The sequence below is a fragment of the Glycine max genome, chromosome 9, assembly GCF_000004515.6.
Source record: "Glycine max cultivar Williams 82 chromosome 9, Glycine_max_v4.0, whole genome shotgun sequence".
Classification (NCBI taxonomy): domain Eukaryota; kingdom Viridiplantae; phylum Streptophyta; class Magnoliopsida; order Fabales; family Fabaceae; genus Glycine; species Glycine max.
Window position 1 is genome coordinate 11,257,263 of NC_038245.2, and position 7,863 is coordinate 11,265,125.

Below are 7,863 nucleotides of genomic sequence, written 5' to 3' on the forward strand. Positions count from 1 at the left end.
GCTAACATTTTAATCCCAAAAATAACTGAAATATGACATTTATCACCGATGTTGTGGTGTAAGAAACAACATCTATTTTTTAAAAAACTGATGTAGTGGTGCACTCATAACATCGGTTTTTAGGAAAACCGATGTTGTCATGTGTAACACAACATCGGTTTTTAGGAAAACTGATGTTGTCAAGTGTACAACAACATCGATTTTTAGGAAAACCGATGTTATTTTTTACATATTTTACATATTTTTTGGTTTATTGCTTATTATACAACATCGATTTTTCTAAAAACCGATGTTGTGTATTGTATGCTATTAACATTGATTTTGTTAACGTCGATAGTTTCAACATTGGTTAAAAACCAATGTTGAAAGTCGGAAAAAAACTGATGTTAAAAGCTTATTTTCTAGTAGTGACTTTTCGCGTCTCAAACGCCAAAGACTAAAAGGCAAAACAAAGAAATAAAACATCACATGATATATATCATAGTAACTCAAATCTCCTTAGAATATACATATAAAACATAAATCACACTGTAAGAATAAACTACATAAGTTCTGATATAAATAATCAATGATCTATGCATAACTTAAAAAAAACAAAAATAGATAAAGAAATTTCACATCTAGATTTGCACATCCATGAAGTCTCCAAAGATGCAGAGTCACCACTAATCCATTTGCTCCTCGTATGTCAGATACTGGGATCATCACAGGCATGAATACAACTTAACAGTTAAAGCATAAACAAGCATCATCATATACATATACAAAGCAATATTTGGAAATCATATTTAAGATATAAATCTTAGAAATTCATATAACAGAGCATCTCATAATAATTCTCAATTCATCAATCATCACAAAAAGATTCAATCATCATGCACCATTACGATCATCAATCAAGCGATCATCCTCATCATGATTAAACCATCAAACACCATCATCATTATTACTCCATCAATCATTATCACAGTATACACCAATCATAAACACCAACAAACTCTATTTCATGGAGATTTCACCTTTTGAACAATTAACTCAAATACATTCATTAACATAGTCATACCCAAGGGTGAAACCAGGTTGTGCTCGGCAGGGGTCGTCAGCCCCCCTATTATATATTCACAGAATTTCCCTTACATTATTTTAATTATTGTAATAATATGATAATATATCGTTCCTGCCCTTGTTACACTAGTCACAATAAGCTATGTAAGGAGTATTTTTGTAAGAAACTTTTTTATGTTAAAAATATTTCAGGTTTCTAATCTAATGAAAGATCATAATTTTAAGATTTTATTTTAGCACTTGACATACTAAGAACCCAACGTTATTGTCTATTAAGTTGTCAAGTGTATTTTTCTTCTTTTTCTTTTCTTTCATTTTAAAAATTATATTTATAATGAAATTTTATATATTAAGTAGTAAAATATATGTTAATTTCTCATATCAATTTTAGCTATAATAATTTCATTCAATGTTGATTGACTTCAAGTATATATTAATTGCTATATACATTATTATATTCTTATATATTAATGTTATTAAAACCAGACCAGATTGGTCGATCTGACCGAGAACCAGTGGTCTATCCAGTCCGTTTGGGGAATTAAATCGGGCATGCAAGCGACTCGCTTCAGCCCATATCGCATTGTCCAGTTTTGAGAAAAACCGATGACTTGGTCGGTTTTCGAAACACGGGACGAATTCTACAAATTTTAAAAAATAAAATATGTGAAACAACATCGTTTCAAACACATTCACTTCTCTCTTCATGAATCCCAAATGCACACACCCCACACATACATTCTCTTTTTTCCTTCAGTTCTTCTTCCTCACACTTACACACCAACTCCTAAACAACGTAATCACCATTAGTCACCATCATCCCGCTACGCCATCCCACTGTGTCGTTGCACCGCCATCCCGTTGCACCACCGCAACGACATCATTGTGACGCTGTTGCGTTGTCCTAGTACTCATTGTTGCAACACTGATCGACCTGTCCTGCTACTCACTGCTGTGTCATCCCATTGCAACATCACCACTTTGTTCAAGTACTTCCTCTTATTTCTTCTTTGTACCCTTTGAGATTGGAACCCCTGAGTTCTCTTTGTATCCTATGTTTTATTTATGTGTTAATGTATTTCTTAATTTAGTTTTCTCACTATCATATCTGCATTGTATATCATTATCAGAAAAAATAGTCAAATGTTAAGTTAGTCTACATGTAAATGTTGTGTTATATATATATATATATACCAGATCAATTAGCGACCCACCGGTCTGACCTTTGACCCATCAACCCACCACCTCGATCAGGTTGACGATCAGTTCGGTTTTCACAACATTGATGGTTACGACACTAATTATTTTATTTGTTATATAATTTTAGCAATCATATGCGTGAATTACTTTAATTATGGTTTTTTTGTACAATTTTAGTTACATTAGTTGCCTTCAAATTGGTTTTCTCATTTATATGTTAGATTTTAAATCACTTAAGCGAGCTAATTAAGGAAAGAACACTAATTGAGGAAAGTAGGACTAATTAAAGAAAGAAGACTAATTAAGGAAAGCAAGGATAATTAAGGAAAGTAAAGGCAGGCTGTGCAAGAAGCTCGTTAATCTGCACCTATAAAAGAAGAGAGAGAGAAGAAGGAAAAGACACAGAAATTCCAAAAAGAATACAATTCCTTATAGAAGGCAAAGGCTAAAAGAAGGAGAAACAACCATTGCGAGTCATTCCTTCCCTCCATTCCCTTTCTTATCTTTTTCCCATTTACTAAATATTCTCCTCTTGCAATTGTAAAGTCTCCATGACAATGAGAGGCTAAACAGGCTAAACCCCCTTTGTTGGGAACTTGACAGCCAACTACTCTTGATGTAATTTCTCTTCCTATCTATTTATGAATATTACATTTGCATTATCTTTTCCTGTGCTTAATATTATTGTTTGTGGCTTGATCACCCATTTGCATGGTAAATTTTAGGGATAGCGTTGGAAAACATTATTTTCTAATAGAACTGAGAAAGAGTATCTAAATAAATTTATCACTAGGGATAGGTTGATATTTGTTTAGCCTGTTATACATCTCTATTCTTAATGCAATTTACTATTTTATCTCTGCAAAGGGATTTGAGAGAGAAAATAGATAAAATAAACTCTTTCATGTGGGGGACCAAAGTTAGAGTATACTAGTAGATGCAGGTGTAAATTGGAATAATTATAAATAGAGAAAAATCATTAAAATTATACCAAAAGTAGCTCTGGTAGGCTAAATTTCCAACATTCTCATCTTTTGAATTTCCTTCTATAATAATATTGGATTTTCTCATCTTTTTTGTCCTTAATTAATTATGTTTAATTTTTATTCTTGTTTGATTTAATTTTCAGCAATTTAATTTACTGTTTTCTACTACCTTTTTCCAAATCTTTTTCTTAATTAAATATTCATCTACCTAACTACAAACAAAGTCCTTATGGATATCATACTCAGACTTCCGTTTTAACTTTATTACTTGGGACGCATTGGTGCACTTGTCAATCCATCAACAGTCACACCTTAACTATTTGGGAGACTCGAATTAACGCTATGGAGGAAGTATGGTTTTATCAAAAATGGATGAATGTGGATAGTAACTTACCTCAAAAAGGCTTGCAAAGAGCTTAACCAGTCTAAGAATTCACCTACTCCTCCATTCTATAGGCCATTTCACCATTAGTCACTACCGACAACCTCCAACACTAGCTTAAGGGTCTTCTTAGCACCCCCAACTTATGTGCCTACTCACAAACAACAACTAAACTTGTATTCCTTAAGGTTTTGAGATCTCAAGGACCTAGGTTTCACCATCAACAACAATTCATTCCATATGCACTAAAATGGTCATTAATCCCACTGGGAAGTAGTTTTCAACATCTCGACATGTCATTTGAAGTCAAAATGTAGGGGTGGTACTTAGAAAGGTACCCACTAGGTGAGACCCCTGGGTCGCTTTAGTGAGGTGGAGTTTTAGCATGGAACTCACCCTCCCAAGTATACCATTTTCCAACAACAATAAAATATTCCCAAAGGATATACTTAACTCCTTTTCACACATATGGATTGTTATCAAAATAAGATTATAATCCACAACAATCATACGTCATCACAAATTCATTCACCAATCTCATCACCATAAGAGATTATAATATTGTAGATTCATCACTTATATGCTCATCACACTCATGAATCCACCTATAGTTCAATAAGCATAGCAAGACATTTCACCATCTTAAATTCTTGCAAACTCACCAAAAACTCATGAATATGAATCTCATGATTTCAACATAAAGTCAACTCTAATACTAAAACAACAACATCTCAACCACATCTCATAAGTTTTGGATTATTATATGCATCATTTTCTATTATGTACCTATGGCCTTCATAACCTATAAACATGATAATTAAATATATACTAACTAATTAAGTTGATTCTTTTCTCATTTGAAATATAAAAAGATTATCTACAACTTTTATGTTTACGGAAATACTTAGTTTGGAAGCATACTGTGCCTAAAATTACAATCTATATGAAACTTTTACTTATTACCAACAACTTCACCTTTGTTCACTAATTTAACCATTTATATAATTGTAGACATTATTTTTTAGTGAAACCAAATTCATAGTTAGCTAACATATTGGTCTACAAATTTCGTAAATACCACTTTCCCTAATACTCACCCGAAGATTGGCTTTTGCTCCATTTAATCGATTATGCCTCACTATAATCGATTAAATATAGCAAAATTGTACAATGAGACTTTTATTGATATAAATAAATGATTATCAAACCAAATAATCGATTATTTGCGAACTTAGATTAAAACACAACCCTTGGAACTTAAAATAATCGATTGCCAAACATAATCGATTATTTGCACGGGCTAAATCAAAATTCAACCCCTGGAGCTCATTTTAATCAACTAAAATGATTCAAAGAAGTTGGGAATACAAAATTCACAAAAAAAAAAAAACCAACTTTCTAAGATCTAATACCATTTCACACTATGTGAACATCACCACAATGAATTTAGACATGAATAAGACATTCTCAACCATCAAACTTCATTTATATCCATTCATATCATCAAATCAACACCATATCTCAAAATCAAACCACCAACACAATACATAACCATTCTAATACATCACAAGACAACATAAAACAAGAACAAGGTCAGCTTCCCTAACCTTTATAAATCTATCCCTTATCTTTGCAAACCAAGCAACAAACTTTGTGAGGAAGGTAGGGAAATGAAATGGCTTTGAGTCCAAGATGAGAGTTTTTCCATTACCACTCAACCACCACACAACAGGTCACCACCCTGAACCCATTAACAAACAGAAAAAACATTAAAACCCCCAAAAACAAGCACTTTCAAGAACCCTCATGGATGCTCTATGAAGGAAAAATGAAGATGGGACTTCAAGTGAAAGGGGAAAAGGATTCTTACTACTGCACACGACCCCAAATAACAAAAAGGAGTAAGAAAGGTGCTCTCTCGTCAAAGGTAAATCAAGGATCCAAGCTTCCAAAGACAAAACCCTCTTAGGGAAGAAGAAAGAAAGAAAAAGGTGTGCTTATAAGGTTGGTTCAGATTATGCAAGGATTTTGGGAAGATTTATGACTCTTCCCATTTTGTCTCTTTCTACCCCACAACTTCCTAAAGTCAACTCATTACTCCATCACTCATGGCCCACTCACTTAGGTCCAAACACTCTAGAACCAACTAATCATTCATAAAACATGATCGTTAGTGGTCCTGAGCATGATCAAGGTTGGCAATCGCCTAAGGCCCTATATTTAGAGAGTCACTAAATTTTTTATTAAGTCTATATAAGTATTCAATTTTTATATAATATTAGAATTCAACAATGTCAACGTGAGTCTGAAGAATTATTTCTGTTCAGTTGGATTGTAAAATGTAAAGAGGGATAAATTATCAACAAATAAGAAAACAATAAAAAATGAAATTTCTCTAAAACATGATAATTCTCAAGGCTGATCCTGAGATCGATTTTTAGTGCCCTGAAGAAACCAAAAATATTATGCATTCATAATTATTGAACTATTGTTATTCTTGATTTTTTTTTTGGAAAACTCACTAATAATTCATTCAAAATCAAGAATATTTAAAGCAACGATGACATGAGTAGTTAATATTATTCTAAAAAATGTTATTAACGATAGCATGAATAATTAATCATTGGTGCAAAATCATTTAAAGCAAAGCAAAATTAATTAATCTACCTTGTGACATTGTTATCTATTATGTCATGTTATCATTAATAATAACTTTTAGAATGATATTAACTATTTATATTATGATTGCTTTAAATAATCTTGATTTTGAATGAATTATTAATGATTTTTGCAACCAAAAATTCAAGCGGACAATATTTCAATATATATGAGGACATAATTTGTTTGGCTTGCCCAGAGCAAAAAAATCTCAGGACCGACACTGAATTTGGTTTAAATTTAAGCATAAATATAAACACACAAACTATTATTTCATAATTTATTAATTACGACACTTAAATTTATATTTAATTAAACTTGCTAATTAATTAAAACTACTTAGTCAGACATTATAAAAAATATAGTGCTACAATGAGACTAATTTTTTCTTAATCACATTCTTCTTTCTGTCCAGTTTAATGGACTATTATTATTTCAATAATGAAATTAATGATTCATTAAAAATATTTATTATGACTATTTTTTTCCACGCATAATAAGAGAGAGAATTGAAACACACCGAGTGAAAGAGAGACAGAGAATTTCCTTTATATCAGACACACACCGCAAAAGAAAGGGAATTATATATATATATATATATATATATATATATATATATATATATATATATATATATATATATATATATATATATATATATATATATTGAAGGTTGCCTATGTTAAATTAATAAATAATCCAAATTAAAGAGAGAGAATTCACACGCACAAAGAAGGTGGTGAAATATATGTCTCAAATTTAAATCAAAATAAATTTTACTTTATATTAATTTAATTTTCATTCATTGAAATAATATAATAAAGTAATTTTTAATTAATTAATTAAATCAAATAATTATATGTAGAAAAATATTTATCCCGTACATTTATAAGGGTTATATATATTCCATTTATGTATTTTTGATTAGGCCTTAGGGTCTCCCGTTGATAAAAAAAAAAAAAAATGTTATTAGTTTTGACAATTTTAAAAGTCGACTTATCTTAAAATAATAAAGATTGCTTCAGTTTTACAGCACGTTGAATCAAACTTAAAGATTTAAAGTAATTTAAATTAAAAAAACAAATTTAACTTTAAATAAGTTCAAGAAATAGTTCTTAAGTAAATAGAATTTATAAATAAAAAATATAATTATTTAGTCAATGAAAATACATTATATAACTTATTAAAAAAACATAAGTCACCAGCTCTTTTAATTTTCATTTTATTTTGACTCATGTAATTGGTTGGTTCCAACTATGGTTGATCATGAATACTACATTGTACTATGATAATTAATATGTCAATTATTATATGTTATTAGAGCATTACACTTGGCATGTGTACGTGTTACTATAGTAATAGTAGGCAGCTAAAACTAATATGCATCGTCCGGATGGAAATCCTATTATAGAGGAGAAAAACACACGTAAACTGAACATAGAAGGGTTTAAAAAAAGAAAATATGTTCTCAAAACTGCATAATTTTATCTAATGTGCCTCTTCAACATCAACTTGGAGTGTTGATAGTTGCTACCTAAGGAAGGTACCAACTCTATATTTATGGTTGAAGCT

The 7,863-nt window shown here is 30.7% G+C and overlaps 1 long non-coding RNA gene across 1 annotated transcript; it reads right to left on the reverse strand.

Moving 5' to 3' along the window:
- Nucleotides 1-503: 503 nt before the first annotated feature.
- Nucleotides 504-5,728, reverse strand: LOC102665104 (uncharacterized). The gene is made up of 3 exons (XR_415896.4): nucleotides 5,504-5,728; nucleotides 5,241-5,374; nucleotides 504-695 (listed from the first exon to the last, which is right to left on the reverse strand). It is a non-coding gene; the product is annotated as an uncharacterized lncRNA (long non-coding RNA).
- Nucleotides 5,729-7,863: the final 2,135 nt, after the last annotated feature.